The 25453-nt window shown below is 41.8% G+C and overlaps 1 protein-coding gene across 4 annotated transcripts in view; it reads right to left on the bottom strand.

Moving 5' to 3' along the window:
* The window catches only part of LOC109034296 (uncharacterized), a 230654-nt gene that overhangs the window by 172952 nt on the left and 32249 nt on the right, over positions 1-25453 (bottom strand). The gene's annotated exons all lie outside the window — the stretch shown is intronic.

The following is a 25453-nucleotide window of genomic DNA, read 5'->3' as shown; positions in this document are numbered from 1 at the left end:
AAAAATATTGAATCTCAGTTTCGCAAGAAATATTGAAGTCAAACTGAGTGCAGCACAGGAGGTAAACAGCAGCATGCACGCACGCTTACTTGACCACTTTTTCTTCCTCCTCTACTCTACAGTAAGGGCGTGACTCCATTTTCACAAAGAGCCCCAGAATTCATGAAATCATATAGACCACAAGTCTCATCTCGAAAAGTACTTACGCTCTCACGTCAAAGGAGCGACGATTTATGAACGAGAACACGGCTCCACGTGTTTTGCGTTTTGCCTACCGCTGCGCCCGACCTGGGCCGAAAGACAGATCTTTAATGACTTACATCTCGCTGAACCGTGTCTCGGAAGTCGAACAAAACGGACTGGCTGCTCGTTACCTCATTCTAAACAAACTTTGAGCTTTCGCGCAGCACTCTCGCGTGCTTTATGAACCCACAACTTTCGCAGAAGTTTTAAAAGTTGGATAATTAGACGGGATCCGTTTATCTCACTAGTTATAGGGCATGAACATCTTTCGAATGGAGCTTCGAAACTTCAGGAGAAAACAACACCAAAACACAAAAGACCGGTGATTTTCATAGATTTTAGTTAAAAAAGAAAATTAGAGGGATTGAACTTTACTGAAAGGGGATTTTCACCGATTGATAAAACTTTGAAAGAACAAATTTTGAAAAACTTTGAAAAACAAGAAAAGTTCAAACGACCTGTTTTGCAGACTATTCGGTCATTGTGTCGACAAATATAGAAGATAAAAAAAATCAGATTTCTCTCTGAATAGGTCTAAAAGATTTCTTTTCCTCAGAAGGTCAACATATTGAAAAGAAAAAAGCCAACCAAACTAAGAGAGAATCGCCATTTTGTTTGCTCTGGATGAAGGATATGGAAGTTTAAAAAACACTGTAGAGTTTCAAAATTTTGTACTTTTCCGTGAACTTTGTCGAGTATTCCGAAAATCGGAAGTTTTTCGCTGTAGATTTCCTATATGAGATTATTTTTGTGTTACTTTTTGGCTCCGTGTCGATCGTGCGGCGAGGGCCACACTGTTTGAAAAGTAATAGATACCGTTCTAAAAGAAGAAATTTAAAACATTATTTTCATTAAATTTCGGGGGCGATTGAAATTTTTTAAAAAGAATACACGTGTGCTGCTATGTACCTACAATGTATTGCGACGTAAAAGTTGAGAGACACGTCGCACTTCCAGATGCAGATCTCTTGTCCCCTTTCAATTTTTTCAAAGGCCATCAAGGATTATGATTTTTTGGGGATTTTATCGTTTTTCTAGACTACCTATTTTGAGTAATATGAAACGATATTAAAAAAAATAAATGAAAAAATAAAAAACCCAAAACAAGAACAAAAACAACTGTGGAGACAACAGCGGGGATTTTGAACCGCAGTAGAGGAGGTACGTGTGTTTGGGCATTGTTCCAATCAATAGGTAGAATTCCTAACTCACTTTTATTCGCAGCGCATAGGCACATACGGTAGTCACGCAGATGTATGAAAATTTTCAAAATACATACCAACGATTCATGTAGATTTTATCTTGTGGCCTCTAAAAGAATTAGACATCAACGTACCTGTAAACAATCGAGAAAAAAACAACAATTAGCCATTTTAATTACCTGAGACAAATCTCCAGTTTAAAACCAATATTCTGATTTGCCTGAAGTAAAAATGTGTAATCGTAAAGTCGGTAGTTTATGGTAAAGTTTACTGTAAAATCGGTCGGTTTGTTTGCCGCCAGGATCAAACCTGGATCGCACTGGTGACAGTCCAATCAGGGCAATGCGTGAAGTATCTCTACAATCTTGTAGGCGCTATGCGTTTCACGCGCCGATCGCTGCTGACCGCACTACGTTTGACGCAATGCGTGGCGTTCGGGGGCCGTTCAAGTATGAAGTAACGCACTTTCTCTTATTTTTGGACCCTCCTCCCCCCAGTCCCCTTTGTAATGAACCCGTAACGCAGCCCTACATCCCCCCCTTTTGAATTTTGTAACGCTGACTTAACCCACCCCCCCTGCCCCCCTAAATCGTTACGTAATACTTGAACGGCTCCTCCGGACGTTTTTCTTATAATCTGGACCGTTGAACACCGGAGCTGAAGGGACGACGCCTCCTCTTCCCTCCGCAATCCGAGGCTTTGTACATTCATCGGAGGCGTCTCCGTCGTTTGAAGCCGGCGGCGCGGGAAGTCGGGCGCTTAAGCACCGAGGGACTCCGCTCGCCGCCCGGGCTGGACGGGACCGGGAATAATTTCCGTCGGCGTCGAGTGTCCCCGGAGGAGTCCCCGAGGGGGGCGGCGGGGGGGGGGGGTGGTCGATGGCGGTTGTAGAACACGCGCTGTCGTCACGCCTCCCCCCCCCCCCCGTCCGCGGATCGAAGAGGACAACTTTGAATAATGGGCCAACTTTAAAGTTTAAGCCCGACAAATCTCGCGTCCCGGTCGGCCTCTCCACTTCTAACGACTCTGACGTCTCGAGTGCCGCCCTCCGCCTTGTCGCCCCCCAATTAAAAAAACCCCCACGCCGTTTTTGCCCTCGTCCGCCGACCGCGTGGCAGATGTCATCGAGTGAAGGGATTCCGCCGGAAAAAAGCCCATTAGGAGGCCGACGCTGCTCGGCTTCGGATCCGGAGGTGAAAAGGCTCAAAGGAACAAATTCTCAAGCTTCCTAGAAAATTCGTATGTTATCGGAAGAAATTTGGCAACGCCTGGGTGTTCATATGGCCTTTTTCGTCAGTAAAACAGGACGGGCGATGACCCTATGAAGGCCCAGGTTGCCCCTCAATGGTACCTGAGTTGACACTAAAGAGCTGTCCTTAGAGTACGCAATGTTGTTTGTCCGATATTTTTTTTTTTATCTTTAGTTACCCCTCATAACGCACCCGTAACGCGGGCTCAAATTTTTTAAAAATAAAATGAGCAAAAAAATGCATGGATGCATATAGCATGCCCCCCTCGTCCAAAATCAGATTTTTGAGCCTTTGAAAAACACAAGGTACCGACGTTATCTACACACAATCAGTTGGACCATATTTCGCGATAAGGAACCACTATTTCTGGCTAATTTTAGAAACAACATATATGCCATTGGTTTCCCTATGCAGGAAGGTGCTTTTACGGAAGAACCAGAGATGGTGGCTCCTTATTGCAAAATGTAATCTAGTTCGAGTGATGCGATGGCTGAGAAGTACGCTGAGAAGAATGACTTTCAAGGTAAACCGATAATGAGCCAAAAACTTCACTTTTTTGCCCCTCACACTTACTAACTCACGGCACGACACTACTAGTACCGTTGAACTGAATTGACGCCCCCTATCCTTCTTTGGGAACTGTAAGGGCTGTAAGAATGGCACAGTTATACGGTTGAATGTATAAATCGATGAAGTAATTTTATCACGAACTTTACGGAGAAACAATGGAATGTTAATTTCAGTACTGAAGACTTTAAAAACTTACGAATCGGTAAGCATTGTATACGTAAAATAAAATCATAAGGTGAAGGTGGCCATTATCACTCCTCTAATCCCCTCACTTACGAACTCACAACCCACAAGCGTAATCGTTTGACGTCACGGGAGAACTTTGAAGATGTCACTGACTTTAATCTCTATCATCAAAACAGTCGCCGTATTTAGAAATGAAGGGAAACGGAAATATGACGTCACACACCCTTTTAAGAACTGTGCGGGGTTAAAGGGGGCGCACGCACATCCCACAGTGTACCGCGATGAGATACTTTCAGGCTGAATTTGACTGAAACAAGGAGAGGAAGGTTATTTTCAGCATTGAAAACTTGAGAAACTTACAAATCGGGAACAATAATTGGACGTATTTCTATCAAACGGAACTATGTGCATTTAGACATGAGCCCTGAGACCCATAAGAATACACGTATAAAAGGGCTCACGTCGTAATGCACATAATTCCGTTTGATGGAAATACGTCCAATTGTGAGGGTGGCATTGAATAATCTTACAAAGAACTAGTTCCCTCAACTCCGCCTCCACGTAACACGCCCATGTTTTGCGAAACGAGGAAGCTTTGAAGATGCCACCACCTTGCATATTTTCCTCACGATCAAAATAGTATTCGAAGATGGAAGTGAGAGAAAATTTCCGTATCGCGCATCTGCGATGACGCCTGGTGGAAAGCGGTATCATGACGACTCACACTCTCTTTCAAGGAACTGCAGGGGCTGAAAAAGGTGACGCTCACAGTCGAAGTATACCGATGAGACAATTTTAACCCACATTTCATTGGAGTTAGGAACGGAGGGTTATTTTCAGCATTGGAAACTTGAATAACCCACGAATAGGTCTCAACTGGATGTATTTATGCTAAAAGAAACTATGTTTCACGCAAATCATACGTAAATAGTTCCTTTTAGCACAAATGAGGACTTATCTGTAACAATAGCGGATGTGAAAAATTACCTTTTCAAAACACGCTTAAAAAACTGTTTTGTTCACACAAAAATTTGATATTTTTGGCTCTGGCATAATATACAGATCTCGAAGATCACGTCTCAAGTATTTTCTCAACATTTTCTCGATGCCAAAATAGTTTTTTGAATGTGTTTCGAAAAGGTAATTTTTCACATCCGCTATTGTTACAGATAAGGCCTCAAATACGTCCAATTGAGAGAGTAAAATTAAATAAACCACAAAAAAAGAGGCCATCGCTTTAAAAGTCCCCTCCGCCCTGTTTCACGTCGCGGGAAAAGTTTGAAGATGCCATTACCTTACGTATTTTCTCTACGATCAAAATAGTACTCGGAGGTAACGGCAAGGGAAAACTTTCCCTAGCGACCGCGCGGAGTTCAAGCCGTGCAAAAATCCCTTATCTCTGCAGTATTTCTATAGAAGTTACGCGGTTTTTGTTCAGGATAGGGGTCTAAGTGGCGGATGACGACTCGGTTCAAGAGCGGTCAACTTTAATTAATCGGCGAGAACTCGGGCCCCGTCGGAAAATTCGCCCCTGAAAGCTGCGAGTCGGAGGAGTCGTCTTATTGTTATTGTGAGGGTAGGCGCCGTGCCAGGAAAAATACCCCAACCCTCGATTTTGCGGTCAAGCGCAAGGGCGCAAGGGCTCCGGGAAGGGCACTCGGTCCCTACCGTACGAGCGGTTGAGCCGCCTTTTTTTGGCTCATATCTTTATTGGGGGTCTTTCGCGTTATTGAGCGAGTGCCATCACATCCAGCTGCGAGCAGCTGAGCTTGGCGGATGAAAAAAAGGATAAAACTTTACCAATAACACCACGCGCGGTACCAATTACTGAATATACGCCATGGAGGCTCTGCTATCCCCGATATATTTATACAGGGGTCGTTCATGAAACTGCATTGAAAAAAAAATGGTAGATTTTACCATACTCTGACACAGTGATACGAGTATGGTAATTAACAGTGGACTCTTTGATAGCATTTACCGTATTATGGAAGTTTCACCGGAGTTCTGGGGAATGCTACTGTAATTCTGGTTATTTTCGCTAAATAGTATCACCGCATATAAAAACAAGTTGACTTAAAGTAGATGTTACCATACTTTTTTTTTCAGGATGTAGGGCCGAAAATCAGATTTTTACCCCCCCCCCCCCTCCCATAACACAAATTTAAACCCCCTTCACCAAATTGACGTTACACTCTTTCTGACGTCCTCTTGGAAAGTATTAGAATTCATTATGAAATCTCCTGATTTTTTCGTAAGGATGTAAGGCAGGAAAACGCTTTCCATGAAATATTTTTCACGCTGCATTCTTGGATTTGACCAAACAATTGTATAAATAAAAAAAAACTGGGGCTTTTATTTCACAGGACAATCTTAGACAGAGCTGAAGATTTACAAGGACAATCGCATAGAACATTTTCAACTATATCCCTTATCTTATGACATTTTCCTAATTTCTCACAAATTTTTTCACGATTCAATCATGAAATTTTGAGCAGTGATCAAATGTTATATAGATTCTAAAAGTTTAAAAATTTAACCGCGAAAATTCACGATTTAAAAGAGAAAAGTCCCGACTGTCCCAGGTTTCTCCAGGCTTTTCCAGAGTTTGTCGCCATATGAGAAACAAATAGGCAATGTAAAAATCAGTGGGGGTAGGTCTGGTTAGAAGCATCAAATCGCTCGACCTCCAAACGAAGTTGTGTTAAAATTAACCCTCGAGATTTTCCGCGCGAGGCTGAGGGCGCATCGGAGACGGATTTACTTCGCTTAGCGGCGCGCCCGTAATCTGGGTCAAAAAAAATTACAAGCCGGACAGAATGAAAAGGACCTCGAGAAAAGTCGCTGATCACTCAGCTTGCAGGCACGCATGCACGCTTAAGGAGTTCAATGAGGGTGGAAACGAAGGAAGGGGGGTTGTGCTGCCTTGCTAAGAAAGAACGCCGTATGAGTCATCAGGCGTTGCCAAATTTCCTTCCACAAATCACGAATTTATAGGAGAGTGTGAATATTTCTCTTCCGATTTTTCAGAGCATTCCGTCCGTAATTTGATCTAAAAAGTCTACAAATGTTAAAGAGAAATATTCGTACACTGGAAAAAGAAGTCGCTTGGATCTAGAGTCAGACTCTTAAAAACATTGACAAGAAAAATACTCTTGATTCAATCGGCTTCTTCCTTTAATCAAAAGGAAACCCGCTTAAATCAAGAGACTTGGCTCGGCGACTCAAGGAAAAATCCGATTGAATTAAGAGTATTTTTTCCTGTCAATATTATTAAGAGTCTGGGCTCTAGATCCAAGCGAGTTTTTTTTCAAGTGTAACTTATTTGGATTGCATTTTACAAATACACTAAAAGGAGCCAGGAGCATTGCAATGTTACTAAGATTGTGTACCTTTTTTTGGCTTGGAAGAAAAACCCAATTATCCATTAACAGTTCCTATTTTACTTGCTAAAAACTGTAAATTTAAGACAAAAATTACCATAACAATTTTATACTTCTTCATGAGCTTAGTAATTTTAAAGCAAAGAATGAAAGTGCACAATTTTAGCATCATTGCAATCCTACTGGTTCCTTTTTGCGAAATGTAATCCATTTAAAAAATGGATATTTTCCGAGAGTAAATTTGGCAACATTGGAATGCTCATACGGCGTTGTTCCTTAGCATGGCCGTGTGGGCGGACTCGGGCTTTCTTTATGAATGGCTGGAACATCAGGGATCTTACTCCCCGGATTGAGCTACTTTTAGAAGTGAAACTAGGTCTCTCCCCTCACGCACTTTATCTTGACTTTTGAGGCTGGGCTTGAATCTCTTGAAGGTCGCCTGGTAAAAAATCACCGAACTGGTCTCAAGAACAGCCAGGAACTGGAAAAACTTTATCCGGCTCTGGGTTCCCCTTTCGCTCTAATATCTTCACTCCTCGGCTCGGGCCTATCTCGGTGGATGATTAATTTGACGTTCTATCGTTAACATCCAAGGCCTGGGTTGAGGCAATTTCAGAATGTCCGTCAAACAGGGGCCTAACCGTTCCTTAATTTCGAAAGCTCATGCAATTCGTCTCCTTCCGACGCACAGTAGATCGAGTTAATAGGAGAGGTCTGACAAAATTTGGAAACTTTAAACGCTTTTAACTCCGTTTATACAAATCTTTAAGGTTCTAATAGTGATTCCATTGGTTTCCTCTTGAAATTTCCTTTCAGAACCACCCATTTAACATGAAAAATGTGACGAGATAACCATCAAAATTCGTAGTTTTTGTCAACAATTTCATGTCCGACCTCTCTTATTGACTCGACCCACTGTGCGACGAAAGTAACGCGAGCGGAAGCGTCATTTGTACAAAGAGTTAGTTATTAGTGTTTCCGGATTCCACTGGTAATATTACACAAAAAATTCTTCAAGGTGTCTAGTTTTTTTCATTTTGGGAAATCCTGTTGAAATCCTGATTGTTGACTGCTACATCCTGATTTCATAATTTTTTCAGAACCTGATCAAATTCTAATTTCTTGTGGAGAAAAATTAACTGTATGTAACTTCGCAAAAATAGCTCGCTAAAATAATCCGCTTGGACGGCCGACTTTTCTCAAATCCTGATTTTACGACCGATTTTCCCTCAAATCCTGATGAAATCGGGATTACATCCTGATTGACCTCAAATCCTGATTGAATCGGGAAAATTGGGAAAATCCTGATGCTAGACACCCTGTTCTCACTCTGAAAAAAAAAAATTTACGGGCTGGAGAGACATGCCGTTTGTTCCGGGTTCAGAAGCTGGAGGTTCTGGGTGCTGGAGCTGTAGCTTAGACTACTCCGGGTGCTACGCCCGGAATTTTCGGCCACTGAGCCCGGAACGGAACGCGGAGGTTATGTCTATATAGCTCGTAAAAGGCGTAAGTACGGCTCCCACGGCCGGAGTTTTTTTCAGTGTTTCAGCGTTTTCTCGTTGGCAGATTTACAAATAGATCTGTTTTGCTGCGAGGCGTATGAGTGAGATTTCCATTGAGCAAACGAAACATACTGTATACAAGAGGATTGAATAAATGAATACATGGCAGTGGCTTTTGAATTCAATAAAACCTTCTAGGTTTCTGCGAGGGCTCTCTATTTTACATATTCCACCCCCTTTCCAGCTCATGCCGCCTTAATCGCTATCTTCCAATTCCGTATGCTTCCCATCTAGAACTTTTTTTTTTAACTTTCGATGTGGTTGTTTGATGGTTACCCAAATAACTCGACTCAAACATTTAACAGGCTACTTTTCAAATGACGTAAGTACCAGAATTTCAAAAATAGGATTTTAGTAAATTATCATTGCTTATCTTCAGATGCATTTTACAGCATAAATACGTCACAGAATATACGTGTGTCTCATGGCCACAAAAAATTTCTTGAATTCAGTTTTTACCTACCATGTGCACTTCCGTGCTAAGGAAAAAACGTTGTATGAGCCTTCAGACATTGCCAAGTTTCCTCCGATAAAAACCGAATTTGCTGGGAAAATTGCGAATATTATTTTCTAAAATTTTCAGACAATTTTGTATGCAATTTAATCTAAAATATCTGAAAATTTTAGGAGAGAATATTTCCAACTTTTCTGGAGAATAAACATTTAATTGGATGAAATTTGGCAACTCCCGAATGTGCATACGGCGTTCTTCTTTAGCACAGCAGTACAGTCGAGTGATACAGTTTTTCTCTTTTTCCTCATAATCGTGTTTGTGGCGCTTACGTCACGCGGGAAATAGGTAATCGTTTCACTTACGACCGTCACAGAAAAAGTGCGGAGCGATCTTCAGGGCGCGGCTGCCAGGGTATCGACTCCTGTTATTCTGGGTTGCCCCAGAGTTTGAAAAAATAATTTCCCTGATTTCCCAGACAAATTTCGGTAAAATTCCCTAACAATTGAAGTTATGCCAGATGGTTAAAAAGACATACTCGTACTTTGGAATATCTTTCAGGCAAACTTGATTTTCAAAACGCCAAGCTCGCTTTAGATGACGATGGAGGGTGATTTAACAACTTTTCCCAGACACTTTTGTGGAGGAGATAGTGGACACACTATCTCCTCTGATATTCTCCAGGTTTTCTCTGACTTTCCGAAATTCCCTGACAGTTCCCGGTTCTCTCAATTTTCCCGGTATTTCCTGGCTGTGGCAACCATGGTTATCATGATATCAGGTGAGCATCTTTATCACACGAAATGCGGAGAACAGACGAAAAAATATGAGAGCGAGCAGAAAGTTCGCGGATAAAGGATATCAAGCGGGCAGCGAGAAATGTCAAGAGATGTTCAAAGGTTCAGGAAAATCCCGATTGTCCATCACGGCGAATGTGCGGACCCCCGACGTTTCCGTTGGCCACTCGAAGCGGGGGTCGAAAATAAAAAAGAAAATGCACTTTCTTAGTCTTGACACGGCAGCGACTGCTGTACTAGATTTGATGGATTTTACGCTTCCCTGGCAGATTGTATCGAAGCGCCGGGATAAAGCACAAACTGTTCATGGACGATCAACTAGCTGGAGTTGGGAATCAAACCCTCGAGAAATCCTTCGCAGCCTCTCAACCCCCCCCCCCCTTCCGATGAAATGCCCGACCATTGCCCTCATGGTAAGGTCATTGAACACCGTCCGTTTATCAACGCCTTTTCCATCCATAAAAATGGTGCATCGGGTCGTGAAATACGTGAAAGCGACATATTTACATCGTCAGTTTTGAAGAAAAAAACACCCACGGGTGATAGTTTAAAACTGCACTGAAAAAAACTATTGGTAGAAATAACCATTCCTTAACGCTGTATTTCACACAGCGTCAATTCAGAGTCAATTCTGTCAGGAGAAAGGTAAACGTTACTGTATACTGATACAAGTAACCATTCCTCTGGCAGAATCGACTTTGTATTCAAGCTTTCAAGATTGTTAAAAATAATAATGTTCTGTTCCCATATTGAAGAAACGTCACTTTAATTGACCCGGATAAGAGTCATTTACACAGCCAGATGAACTAAAATTTATTGTTGAGCTCGATCTCATCTCAATATACGAACAGAGTATTGTTATTTTATAAAGTGGAGACGGCAAATCAATTAAAATTTGAAAAATTAGTTTAAAACTTACCTGCGATGAATTATTTCATTTCATGCAGAGTAATGGAAATTATTTCAAATAATTAAATAATATTTGCATCAAATGAAATAATTCGTCGCAAATGAGCTATAAACTAATTTTTAAACTTCTAATTGATTGACCCGGGTAGCTTATGTGGAGACGTCGCACAGTGGATCGAGTCAATTAGAGAGGTTGGACGCGAAATTTTTAACTAAAACTGCAAATTTTTTTGTTTATTTCGCCACATTTAAAACTTTATGGGGTGCTACTTGTGGAAAATTTCACGAGGAATCCAATGAAAACACTTTCAGAACCTAAAAATTTTGTATAAACGGAGTTATAAGCTTTTAAAGTTTCCCAATTTTGTCCAACCTTTCCCATCGTCTCGATCCACTGTACGTCGCTCCCTTAATTCAAAATTAGAGAATGAGTGATCGCAACCCTTCTACTCTAACCTACTGATACGCCCCGTTTCGTTTGCTTCGTCGATTCCTCTTTCTCCACAACTTGGCACCCCCAACGAACCTGGAGCTCGCTGGCAGGTTGTTCCTGTCCCAGTCTGGCCACACTCAGTGTTGCCGGGTGCTCCGCGGCGGTCGAAATCACAAGACATCTCCCCCATTCACTTGCCCCGCGGTACACATTACGGTGACACGGTTCCTCGGCAGGTTCCAGGACCCAACCCGACCTCCGACCTCCCCTTCGAAAGCTCCCATTCAGAGTCCTCGCGCCCCTTCTTGCCTCCATTCGACGGCGGGCCGAACCCAATCCCTCGCGGGGCTTAGCTCTTTTTGAAAATCAATCAGCCGGCTAATGGAATCCCCGCTCGCTGTGGGCAGGATTACAGTGGCGTGGGGTGCTTTGCGATATATCGATGGATCTGCCACTTAAACTTATGGAAAAATATCGATTTACAGGGTGTTCGCAAGGAACACCTTAATAATCGATTCTTCGCCATACCTTCCGATGGGGAAATATCGATAATCGATCATTCACGCCACGCCACTGCAGGATTATCCCCGGCTCCGCGTGGTTCTAATCCCGTTCGGCTGCGACAACAAGGCGATCCGATGCGACGATTGTTGCCGCCCGAAAAGAAGGTCCGAGCTCGTGTGTCCAACTTCAATGAGAATACTGCCGTGCTAAGGGAAAACGCCGTATGAGCCTTCGGGCGTTGCCAAATTTCCTTTGATGATACGCAACTTTTCCGGATGAAATTATGAATATTTTCCTTCTAATTTTACACATAATTTTGTTCACAATTTCACCTAAAGATTCTGAAAATTTAAAGGGAAAATATTCATAACTTGTCTCAAAAATAAACATTTTATCGAAGGAAATTTGGCAACTCTCGAATGTTCATAGGGCGTTTTTCCTTAGCACGGCAGAATAGACTACTGCACAGAGCAAAGAGAGCTCAGTCAGAGGGGCTCAACTTCGGATGAGATCGTCGCTTCTGTAACGTAAGAACGTATCTCTATTTTTATGCGAGTTCAGGGGCGCAGAAAATGCTCGATCACATGCCCACCCGGGCGCGAGAAAATGTGGGAGAGCCCCCAAAAATGTGGGAGAAGGGAACATTTTGAAGGGTCAAAAGTCGAAAGTCAATACAAAAACGGAAGAAAAAGGTCATTTTTGTTCCGGCGCACAGTGGATCGAGTCCTTGAGAGAGGTCGGACAAAATTTGGAAACTTTAAAAGCTTATAATTCCGCTTATACCAAACTTTGAGGTCTTAAAAGCGGTTTCATTGGTTTTCTTGTGAAATTTTCTGTCAGAAACACCCCTTAGAATTTAAAATGTGACGAATTAAACATCGAAGTTCACAGTTTTTGTCGACAATTTCATGTCCGACCGCTCTAATTGACTTGATCCACTGTGCGGCGGACGGGCGCGTGAAAATGTGGAAGCGTGGAAGATTCTGCACCAGTGGCGTGGCGTGAATGATCGATTATCGATATTTCTCCATTTGAAGCTATTATATAGAATCGATTATCAAAGTGTCCGTTGCGAGCACCTTAAAAATCGACCCCTTTCCATAGATTTAAATGGCAGATCAATCGATAAATCGCAAAGCACGCCACGCCACTGCGCAAGTTACACCCTTTCGCCAGACGAGCGATGATATCTAGCACTAAAGCTTTTCAGCTTGGATAACCAAAATTTTCGGCCATTAACCGAATTTCGGTTCGCCATATTGAATAATAATAACTAACTTCGGTACGATGGACAATAATGAGATAATTTTTCCTGCGTAATAAGTTATAGTAGGAGTAGGATCAATGCGCGATTATGATCGCCTAGGATCAAAGGAAGTAAGTTTCGGTTAGAAACCTTCAACTTTCAATTTTCATTCGCCCTGCGGAACCAACGAATCTTTTCCAAAATTATGGGGAAATGCATAGAATTTCTGATGGAATAGACAACACCGTCGATTAAGCTCGCGAAATTAAATTCTGTCGTTATTACGTGCAATAAAAACGCGACATTTTGAAAAATTCCTCTGAAGATAATCCCTGCCGTTCTAAATGAAACAATGCGACGGGGCGGCGTCAGCAATCAACGCACAGATTTAACCTCCATCTCTCCCCTGCTTTTCTTTCTCCTTTCTTCCACGGCCCACGGCTTAAAATGGACATCCTGTTGAATCTTCGGCTGACGAATAACTAAACTGAGCGTTTTGAACGTGAATTTTCCTCGACCTGTTGTGAGAACTTTTCCGCGCCAGAGCGCCTTCGTTGCGTTACGACTTGCCGTTAGGGGCCATTCTCGAATTTCGTGACGCGCGCACGCTATTACATTCCGTCACCTTCCGGTCCAAGTCTCACAAGCCCCATGTGACGTTTTAAGATTTCTGCCGCCATTAATTTTTTTACAGAGAATTTGTTGGTTCAATCTGTTTGAAAATTTCACCGAATTTTATCAGCAGCACACACTGGAAAAAAAAAATACATCGGATCTAGAGTCCAGGCCCTTAAAAACATTGACAAGAAAAAATACTCTTGATTCAATCGGATTTAAGCTTAAATCAAGAACCAAGCCTCTTAATTTGAGCGGATTTCCTTTTGATTTAAGGAAAAATCTGATTGATCAAGAGTATTTTTTCTTTCCAATGTTTTCAAGAGTCTGGACTCTAGATCCAATGTATTTTTTTTTCCAGTGTTCGTTTTGCCGCACTCTGAAAGAGCGGTAAAATTGAAACAGCCAATCAAAGGCTTGAATTTTTTAGATTTTTTTCGTGATTGAAACAGCAAATCTATCGAATGACTTAGTTGCTAATTCCGTAGTCTATTCTTTCTTAGTCCTGCCCCTTGGTGTCTGTAGCATTATACGAAGGCTTCACCGTGAAAACAACGGATATGCAATCTATTTTAAACGATACATCTTTTATTTTTACATGCACAGCTACGTAGTGCGGTTTGATACTGCTTTTTGGCAAATGGACCGACTCCATAAGGAACAGAGGGAAGGCCTCTCGGTAGACGCGGCATGTTGATTCGAGCGTGAGCATTTTGATGGCGTTCTATCATTCATTCACGTCCAGCGTGACGTCGCGTCGCACAATGGATCGAGCCAATGGGACACTGAAAAAAATTCTCGGCGTTTTTACCGAGGCCCGTTGTTACCTTTACCATCTCACTTTTTTTTTTACCAATTATTGGTAATTTTACCAAGACAGACTGGTAAGCTTACCTAAAAACCGGTATTTTTACTGTTTTTTTCAGGTAAGAACACCACTTTTATTGGTAATCAACTCCCGGTAACTTTGCCATTTTATCTCGGTAATTCTACCACAGTCAATAAAAAATATTAGCGTTTTTACCAAGGTCCAGTAAAATTACCGAGAAAGTTCAATAATTTTACCGAGATTCTTCGGTAAAATTACAAATTTCATAAATGGTAATTTTACCAAGAAAAAACTGGGATCCAATAGAACCCTGAATTCTTGGTAATTTTACCATTTTCCTAGTAAATACACCGAGATTTTTTTTTCAGTGGAGAGGTCGGACAAAATGTGGAAACTTTAAAAGCTTCTAACTCCGTCAAATCAAAACCTTAAGATTTTAAAAATGGTTTCATTTATTTCCTCGTAAAATTTTCTATCAGAAACATCCACCAAAATTTAAAATGTGACAAATTTAGCATCAAAATTTGGAGTTTTGGTAAAAAATTTCATGTCCGACCTCTCTGATCGACTCGATCCACTGTGCGTCGCCTCGGGAGCAAGTTATTGTCCGCGTGTGCTCCCGGGTGTCAACTGCCAATTTGGCGAGCCGCCTGCCGCCTGTTATTCTTTGGCTGTAAATGAGGTGCATCTCATGCAGATTCTTCAGAGGGCATTGAAAGTAAAATGCGTGTCCGAAAGTTAACATGAGACGACAAACCATTCGGAAAGCAGACAGACGTCTAGGAAACAAACAGATAATCAATCCGAAAGAAAAATAGAGCTTCTTCAGACACAGTTCCGACAGGAAGAACAAGAAAAAACCACTAAAAAATGGGTTCTAAACTGTATGCGACAAGATGCGGTAAAATGGTGCCGGGATCACACTGTTGTGTGGGAAAGCAAAGCTAAAACTTTCAATTTCAGTCAAAAACTCATTTTTGACTCTAACTCTAGTTGGAATTTTTCAAATTTTCGGCCTCCTTTCCCCGGAAAATACTGTAGACCATGCACTATTTTATCACCTTGTTCCAATTCTGTCATAAGGTCGTTTTGGTTTGTTAAAGAGGAAAAAGCCGTCATTCGTGGAAAACATTAATCAGATTCGACGGCGAAAATACACTGGGAAAAAAAAACACATTATGGATCTAGAGTCCGGATTCTTGGAAACATTGGCAAGAAAAAATACTCTCAGATTTAAGCTTAAATCAAAAGGAAATCCGCTCAAATTAAGAGGCTGGGTTCTTGATTTAAGCTTAAATCTGATTGAATCAAGAGTATTTTTTCTTGTCGATGTTTTTAAGAGTCTAGACTCTAGATCCAGTGTTTTTTTTTCCAGTGTAGGATTCATTTCTGGTAAAGCATTGAAAATATTGTTAAGTCACAACATCGCGGCAACGATGCATCAAGTCGATAACTGGGGAACGTTAACGCATCGCTCCAGCCCGTAAAAGGCACGCAAGGGACTGAGGGGCTTGGAAAAAGGAGAGACAGCCTGTGAAAACAGATCGCGATAAGTCTGCGTGTAGGGATGTTTTATAGAGGGACCTTCCGCTTGGTTCCTTAAAGGGTTTGTTCGCATGTTTATATTAACGGCAAAGAAACTAAGGTAGGGACTGGATTGCAACGTTTTTAACTTTCCGCTCAAATTTTATTTTCGGAGAGGTCACTCCATTAAGTATTTAAGCGAGAACTTTCCCGCTACTGGGAATAGCAACTTGCCCGGAAATTGCTAGCCAAAATCTACCCCTCTGGGAAATTTTGACAGATAAACGCACACGCGTGCACGGTAATTATTCCCATTTTGAGGAGCCATCGAGAACTATCCCGGGAATATTCCCGGTAGGAATCTCGCCCATTCCCGTTCCTGACACCCGACTTTCCCAGGAAACGTTGATCTCTACGCTCTTGCAATTTGTAGTTAATCGGACAAATGGTTACAAAATGGGAGATTTTCTTTATAGGTAAAATCTCTGCCTTTCAGCTTGAAAAATTGCTCTAATTATAGACATTGGACCACCATTGATCCCGGTGGGTATCTCGCCCTTTTCTGTGTCTAATACTCGACTTTCCCGGGAAACGTTGATCCCTACACTTTTGTAATTTGTAGTTGATTGGACACACAGTTACAAAATGAAAGATTTCCAGGCTCAGAGGATTTTCATTCCAGGTAAAATCTCTGCCTCTCGGCTTGAGAAATTGCTCTTATTAAAGATATTGGACCACCATTGAGAGGAGGTTATTAAACCCTGGGTCGTAAAGCGGTATTGTTTTCGTGTTTATCGAACAAACAGAGTAGAAGGGGTTTTCGACGGGCAGGGATGAACTATGGAATCGATAAAAGCGTTACGATCGAGGGCCCTTGAAGAAGAGGTAAAGAATCATCTTTCGCGGCCGGCTATAAAAGCGATTATACGACTCGCCGGTGATGTCGAATTGCCGATCCGAACATCGGCTGGAAATTTCGAAGTTCCTCCCGATAATTTGGTCGTTCAGGGGTCCGTTTAGCAACGGCTCCCCAGGGCTCTCGATAAAAGTAAAAATTAGCCCCCGGGGTTCTGAGGTGCTTGGCTCGGTAGGGGTGGAAAATTGCACGAGCGAAATGGACATGGTCAGCTGGGGTGTTCCACAACGAGGGGTGAAAAATGCACGGCTATACTGCTGCGCTAAGGAAAAACGCCGTATGAAGCTTTAGGCGTTGTCAAAGTTTCCTTCGTTAAAAAACGAATTCCCTGGTAAATTTGTGAATATTTTCCTTCCAATTTTTTAGATAATTTTGTATGTAATTTCTCCTAAAGTTGTAGAAAATTTCAAGGAAAAACATTCATAACTTACCTCAAAAATAAACCTAAGAAAAAATTTTCAACCCAGAAAATGCAATTTTCGTACAAGATGACTTGCATATGCAAATACATGAAGAGACACAGCGGGCCGATCATTGGAGCTCAGTTGACATTGCGACATGGGCTTCACTGACCGAATTTATTCTACAAAGAAACGATTAGGATTGAATCATCAATCCAAAGCTCTTCCAAAACTCCCTCTGATTAATGGATTTAAATGGTTGAAACAGTTTTCGAGGAGCAATATTCTTTCTTTGACGGGGTGAAAATGATTTAATATTCGTCCGCGATGATTCAATGAGATACGAACAAAAAGCAATATTCCCCTGCGAGGTACGAGGGATGGGCGGTCGAAAGGGATTGGAATGTCCACTCTCGTTTCAATAAAGTATGTCAAAGGTCACGAGAGACGCAACTGTGCGGGCCCGAGCGGTGCAATATTCGTCCTAGAAATGAGCGCGGGTAAAGTTGAACAGTCGCCTGTCGATCGACGAATAAAAAGGTCAGTGCTACCGAAAGTGCATCTCAAAGGTCATAGGTCGTTGCTCTTCTCTCGAGCCTCGGTCACCTGATGCGGGATCGCACGAATCCCAAAAATAAACCGAATGCAGATTTTTTTTTAAAAAAATAAAACAAATAATAAAACCCACGCTCGTGTCCTGCGATTATGAGCAAGAGGCAACCACGGTGATGTGCTAAAAAAAACGCCAGCTATGGAAGCCGTACTTACGGGCTATATAGACCTACCGTCTGCGTTCCGGGCTCAGAGGCCTTAAGTTTCGGATGCAGCACCCGGAACAGTAGAAGTTACGGCTGTAGCACCCGGAACTTTCGGTCTCTGAGCCCGGCACGGACGGTAGGTCTGTATAGTTGGTAATTTTTTTTTTCAGTACTGCATGATTTCTAACGGCAAGACTGGTGAGTTTGCTTCCATTGAAGCACTCTCGTAACTCACTTTTTTGAAAACAAAAATATAAATAAAAATAAAATCTGATGGTTAGTGCAGCTCCAATAAAAAAAAATAGCTCTCGTGCTCTGTACAGTTTTCCAGCACACCTCTCACGGTGAGTCGGCAGTGAGACGCAGTATAGTTGTGGTCACAGAGTTTCTAGAGCTTCCAGATGTTCTGAATTGATTATATGAGGAAAATATAAAAAAAGAAATAATAAAAAAAAAAAATTAAGTAAAAATTGGTAAGAAAGTAATAAAATAAAAATGTATTATATGAGGGCGGTGCAGTATATGTAAAATGCAAATATGCGATGTGAGTAGAGAAATATTTTGGAAAATACTTGTTGTTAATGAAGTAATCAGAGAGAGTAGAAATGTGAGAAATGTTCATTACAGTGCGACTCAACTCTATGTACTCCACGGTTCTAAAGAAGTGGAGCTATCAAAATAAGTGGACTATGCTATAAAAGCGGGTCAACTAGAGGACCCACGATATTTCTGATATGATCACCGACCATTTTCCGATTTGAGGAAGTTTACTTTGGTATTGATCGAGAAGGGGTACACGTTGCAGGCAAATTTCATTAGGAAGCTCATATGGAGTACAGAAGCTATTTTCCGGAAAGCTTGTGCACTTACCTAGATGAGTGAGATTCACTATTGTGAAGCTGCAAGGACATGACCACGCAGTTTGACTAAGGCGTTGCCATACTATCGTGTTAAGGAAAATCCCTGTACATAGACATCTGGACGTTGCGAATATTCTCCCGATCAAAAATTGAACTAGATTTCGCAATCCGGAACTGCGATTTCTAGCTCAAAGTGGAAACAACGTAAGTACCATTAGTTTCCCTACGTGCATGAGTGTTTTCACGGATGAGCAAGCAATTTCAGTTCCTAATTGCAAAATGACGTACAATTCATCATCTAGAAATATTGTTCAATATATTTCATTTTCAGATAGGTACAGGGCCGGATTTCCCCTCTTGCCGCCCATGGGCCGCCTGTATTTTGCCGCCCCATCTCATTTGTTTTGAAACATCCATAGAAACCATCAGGTGAACGTGCCGGAGGAGGAGGGGCACTTAAGACGCGTTTACTTGTGTTGCACACATTTTTTGCGAAAGCCCTGTCAACACTAGCAAAAGTTCACGGAACTTTGCTCGAAAATTGAATTCTATAGACCTATCTCTGTGTGGTTTATGCCTTTCATTTATAAGAAAATAACGAAAAAATTATGAATAAGAATAAACATGAATGTGGTCCAATGATCTTAATTTCCGCCACTGCGCCAACTGCACTGTGTTTGGCGCAATGCGTGAAGTATCCCTACAGTCTTGTAGGCGCTATGCGTTTCACGCTGACCGCTGCTGACCAAGTGACCGCACTGTTTCTGACGCAATGCGTGAAGTATTCATGCAGTCTTGTAGGCACTATGAGTTTCACGCCAACCGCTGCTGACCGCACTACACGTTTGACGCAATGCGGGAAGTATTCATGGAGTCTTGTAGGCGCTAATATGTGTTTCATGCTGACCGGTGCGCCGATAGGGCTTCTCCTTTCCATCTCAAGTTCTTGTCATCATTGCTCTCTGCTGCCGCTCCAGGCCAAATTGCGTGTTTGGTTCCTCTCTCAACTAGACTAATGAAAGGCGCTGTCTCTTGTATCACCGAAAGACGAGCAAATTAGAAATTACTATACTTAAATTCTCAAGATACGAGAGATTGTTTCGCCTTTCTTCATTTGTGATTTTTTTTCTGAATTAGATTTTTTTCTTGATACCTACATTTGCAAAAATTCCAACAATTACCGCCGCCTTCTAAAGCCGCCATAGGACGCGGCCCATGTGACCACCCCCTTAATCCGGCCCCGGATAGGTAGTGTATATGAAATCGCCGAAAAATTTTCAAAACAATTCAAATAATTATACATATTCAAAAAGTTCTGCCACAAGTTGGTTTTTAATAATATACATTTGGACTACATTTTGCAATAAGGGATCACTATTTCTGATCCCATTTTAGGAACAACATTTATGCCATTGGTTTCCGTATGGTAAAAGAAGCTTTTATGAAAGAGCCTCATTGCAAATATTCCTTATTGCAAAATGTAGTTCATTCGGCAAAGTCCAGAAGTTCATATACGGCGTTTTTCCTTGGCACGGCTGCGTGCCCAAAATTTATTCCAGTTCATGGGTAGCAGCTCTTACGAAAATTACTCTACCAACAGAGGAAACTTAACGGTGCGCCGAAAGACGTTCGGTGAAATGAACGTGAATTTGATTTTCCGTCACTGACCTCGCAGTGACCTATTTTTCTGCGGAGATATTGTGGCCCTAACAATATTATCTCACGGACGTGCAAAACTCTGAGCGCATACTTGAGAATGGGGCCTCAGCGACGGTTGTCCGTAACGATTTTCTGGAATCATGCTGGTAAAAGTTTAAAAACACGTGAGATAATTATTTCAAGAAATACGCCCGCTTTTTTTCTTGAAATATCCTCCAACTTCGTTTCCGTTTCGCGGAGGATGTTCTTTGACATTTTCAGACAATGATGATACTAGTTTTTTTTCTCTCCGGAAAAAATAAAATAGACTTGTAAAGCGGGAAAGAAGATGCATGTTTTTGAACTTCGACTATAGCTACCGGTTATTGTTAGTTCTTTTTTGCGAGTAAACATAAATTCCTGTTTTATTCCTGTCCCTCGTTTTAACCGTCGAAGGTCATCGTTTTTCGCCTTTTATCAGTTTCCTCAGGATTGTGTTAGCCTTGGAATTTAAATTCATTGGCATTTCCCAACTCATTGTCAGCATAATTTCATTTTTTATTTCATACCAATGATCTACTCGTCCAATTTCCAGGATTCTTCGGTCATTGGCAAAGAGAAACAGCCACAGAGTATTCCCACTGTCTTTAAATTATCAAATTACGACACAGCCCCTGAAGACGCAAGTGTCCATTGGGGTCGGGTCAGGCCACTAAGTGGAAAGAGGATACTCTAAAAACTGCCCCCCCCCCCAAAAAAGGGGGGAAAGGGAAAAAAAAGAAGAAGAAGAGAGAAGAAGATTAGTTCAAAAATTGTTCACTGGAAAAAAAATTCGCTTGGATCTTAAGTCTAGACTCTTGAAAACAATGACAAGAAAAAATACTCTTGAACCAATCAGCTTTTTGCTTGAATCAAAAGGAAATCCGCTTAAACTAAGAGATGTGGTTCTCAATTTAAGCAAAAATCCGATTGAATCAAGAGTATTTTTTCTTGTCGATGTTTTTAAGAGTCTGGACGCTAGATCCAAGCGACTTTTTTCCAGTGTTGGAAACGTGCGATTTGGCGAGAATCTGACTCATTTCTGATGCGACAGTTTATCCCAGGGCGGACTCCAATTTTTTTAAGTGTATCTGTTGCTGCACAGTGCATAGCCTACCATCGCATGTAGGTGAAGCTCAGAATCTCGAATGCAGTTCAGGGTCTATTTTTTCTCTCAAACTATCGTTTCGTTACGCCGCCACTCAACATACCCGTTGAACAGGCACTCGAGAGGATTATCTCCTGACACAGTTAGTCAACAGTCATTACTCATCGTCGGTAGTAATCATCGCCTCCTATAATTGCGGTAATTCAATCCCGGTGTGAAGATCGCCTCCAGTGTCCCCGTCCATTATTCTTGCGTTAACCGAAACTGCGGGCCGCATTAGGTCAGCTCTCCTCCCTCAGTTTCTAACGTTGCTCCGCGAATCCACAAGGAGGCAATGCGGCAGCGATTCCTGCAATTTAGCAACTTTGGGTTTCGCTTTTTTTTCCTCTGGCAGAATCGCCTTTGAATTCACACTGTGTAAAATATAGCGTGAAGGAAAAGAATTGATGATGGGCCCACACCATTTCGCGGGGAAAACAAAGCCAAGAAATTCGAAAAATTTCATTAGGGCTAAAAAAATATTTTTTCGGCTCTAATTGAAATTTTTGGAATTTCTTGGCTTAGTTTTCCCCGCCAAATAGTGTGGTGCCAGCTTTATTTCTCCACCTTGTTGAAACAATAAATATGTATCGAAGTAGGCTGCCTCGTCTAGAATCGATTATTATGATAATGGATTTAAATGGAGAAAATGCAATGTTGCCGCCTTGCAAAAAAAATCCGATTGAATGGAAAAAGAAGAAAAATCAATTTCCGGTTTTTTCCGGTGCATATCAGTAACCAACTTGAGAGACAGCTTTCTGACCCTGTTATAATACAAATCCATCTCGATTCTTATACTCGCCAAAACCAAGAGATATGATTATTGATTGAGGTTTTAGTTTTATTTTTATCTAAGAATCAATCGCGAGGCGTGAATGGTCGATATTTCTCCCTTTGAAGCTATGGTAAAGAATCGATTATTAAGGTGTTCGCTGCGAACACCCTGTCTATAGATCCTTTCTCATGGGTTTAAATGACAAATCAATCGATATATCGCAACGCCACTGTTAAGAATCAACGTCACCCGCCGAATTAATTTTCAGATTTATCTCATCCCGGGATCACGAATTTAAATAGAATTCGAACCTTCAGGCAATCCTTCACTGCTCTAGGAGAGCGATAACTCCAACTCATTAATCCCGCGCTGAAATGATGCATCGTTTTATTTGGCACTAAGTCGGAATATTTAATCTACTCTAACGCTATAATAGGTACCTATCCTATGAAGCCAATTTTTTCCCCGCTGTACGACACGCGGGTTCGGCTCGAAGTTGGCGACAAAAAAAACCAGCCCCCGATGCGGCGGTGGGGACACGAGCGGATAAACCGACTCGAATGTAAATTATCACCGCGGTGTTTGAAAACTTTCACCTATCGCGCTGACACTGAATCGATGGATGGTGCGCGGTGCGCGCGATGCACGCGGCGTTTACAAATGGTCGCTACAGGAGGCCAAAAGCGAATTGCATTTCGAGGTTCGAAACTCGGTAGTATTTACACCCGATTGTGTATTTTAAATTTATTCAAAAGGATGTTTGATAGCAACGTTTCAAGTTCCATTATTTTGGACTGATCCCACGAGAGGAATAAAAAAAAAGTTCAATACCATTTGAAATTATGAAAATTTCATCGAAGTGTTAAATGCAGGGTGTCTACAGATTTATGAAAACCAATTTCAGGACTTTTTCAGGACCTCTTAGGAACTTTTTTTGGACTTTCGGAGTATTTTTGCTAAGTCAGGGTCTACACTTACAGCTAATTTTAATGGAAATCGAGTTCACCTCTCTTCACTTTGACTCGCGAAAACCGTGAATTTTTCAATTTTTCGGGACCTCGAGTTAAATTTCCGGACTTATTCGTGACTTCGGGACCGGTCATGCAAATTCCGGACTTTTTCAGGACTTTCGGGACCTGTAGACACCCTGTAAATGGACCGCGCTAGGCAGAAAGGAACCAAGCCACAGCCACATCCATATTGCCAAATTAACGGAGCAATTTTATTTTTTATCGGAGAAAGTTTGAGCGGATTCCTTTGACATTTTTGAGGAATTTGCTTCGTACCCACTTCGCAGAAAATTCACAGAAATTTGCAGAAAATTCACGGAACTTTGCAGAAAATTCGCTGAAATTTGCAGAAAAATCCAAACAACCGTTTTCATGTAAAAAATTAAATTGCACAAATAAATTTGACAATAGCTGATGTGGTATGGTTCCTTTCTACTCAACGCGGTCCAAATATAGGTCGATGATGGATAGGCAAAGTCGCACAGAATAAATAATGCAATTTTCATGAAATTTAGTGTTTAGCGGGCGATTTGGCGGCAAAGCAAAACTGCACAGCACCGTGCCAGAAATGCATGATCAATTAATGGCTGCGTCGCGCCGATGCGAACGGTCCCACTACAGACAGCGGGGCCCCGACGCAGCGCGACGCTCTGCCGTGCTGAGGAAGAACGCCGTATGAACATTCGAGAGTTGCCAAATTTCCTTCAATAAAATGTTCAATTTTGAGGAAAATTGTGAATATTTTTCCTTGAAATTTTCAAAAACTTTAGATGAAATTGCGAGCAAAAGTATCTGAAAAATCGGAAAGAAAATATTCACAACTTTAGCACGAAATTCGTGTTTTATCGAGGGAAATTTGGCAGCACCTGGAGGTTTATACGGCGTTTTTCCTTAGCACGGCAGTATGCGGCGGAGGCTCGCTTTTTTTCGCCGCTTAATGACGTCACATTTCACGAGGAACCCCGTGAGACTGTCACCTCCAATCCATGCGCCTATCAGTCCTTTTGGAAATCTACGTCTCGGGGGGTGGAAAAAAACAGGGAGTGTAATGCTGCTGTGCTAAGAAAAAACGGCGTACGAGCCTTCAGACACTGCCAAATTTCCTTTAACAAAACTCGAAATTTCTGGAAAACTTATCAATGTTTTTCTCCGAATTTTGTTCGCAATTCGACCTTAAATATCGGAAAATTTCCAAGAAATTTACTCATAAGTATGCTCAAAAATTTATGTTTTATCGGAGGAAATTTGGCAACTATCGAAAGTTCATACGGTATTTTCCCTCAGCACGGCAGACTGAACCACTAGCCAGGGTAAGATTTAAAGCATAAGACGTGTTTTCTCAGGAAAAGCTTATTCGAAATGAATTGCCTAGGTGGATCCAGACATTTCGAACGGGAGGCGGGTGGAAGGGGGTCTGAGCAGTGTTCAAAACTCACAGGCGCCGACGCGCCAAATGCGCCTAAAAAATCGGCTATGGCGCCTAAAAAATGAAGGCCCTGCGCCAACGTGGCCCCTAAAAATTGCCCCCTAAAAATTTGAATTTTCATATCAGGTGATTATTCGAAATTTTCAACTCTACAAGTGATAGATTTTTCTATTCTTCACGATTTCATCCTTTGTGCTTTTGTCTTCCCTAAGTTACAGTTACTTACTAGTTCTGTTATGAAAACATCTTGCATCTAAATTTTCACTAAATGCGCCGTAATATGTAGGCAAAAAGTCAATTTGGCCCCTAAAAAATCTTCAATGGCGCCTAAAAATCGGGCTTGATGCGCCACATGGCTCCTAAAACTCAAAGGTGAGTTTTGAACACTGGGTCTGAGGGCTCTCTCTGGAAAATTGTCGAAATTTTAAAGCATCTACCATGCAGTTTGCCTATTTTCGTCGCTGCTCTGACGTAATTGCGTATCTCGATTTGTGTATGGGCCCCGAAAAACGTGGAGTCAGATGGAAAACAAGGCACACGTGGAAATCAAGATAGCGACGTTTTGTCCTAAAAAATTGCTGAATACAAGCGTCCTTCCTTCCTTCTTTCCTCCGTTCCTTTCTCCTTTCTCTACCTCCTTTTCTTTCGGGCAAACGGGGGAGGGTGTGTGCCCCCCTGCGCCCCTCCCTTGAATCCGCCTATGATGAATTGCAGTATAGAAATTTTTCAAAACTAACTGGGTATGCGATTTCAGCGTTTTCTGACCACATTGAAAATCA

This window comes from Bemisia tabaci, chromosome 4 (assembly GCF_918797505.1).
Source record: "Bemisia tabaci chromosome 4, PGI_BMITA_v3".
In the NCBI taxonomy this organism is placed as follows: Eukaryota; Metazoa; Arthropoda; class Insecta; order Hemiptera; family Aleyrodidae; genus Bemisia; species Bemisia tabaci.
Note: the sequence above shows the minus strand (reverse complement) of the source record. Positions and strands in the feature narration are given on the sequence as shown.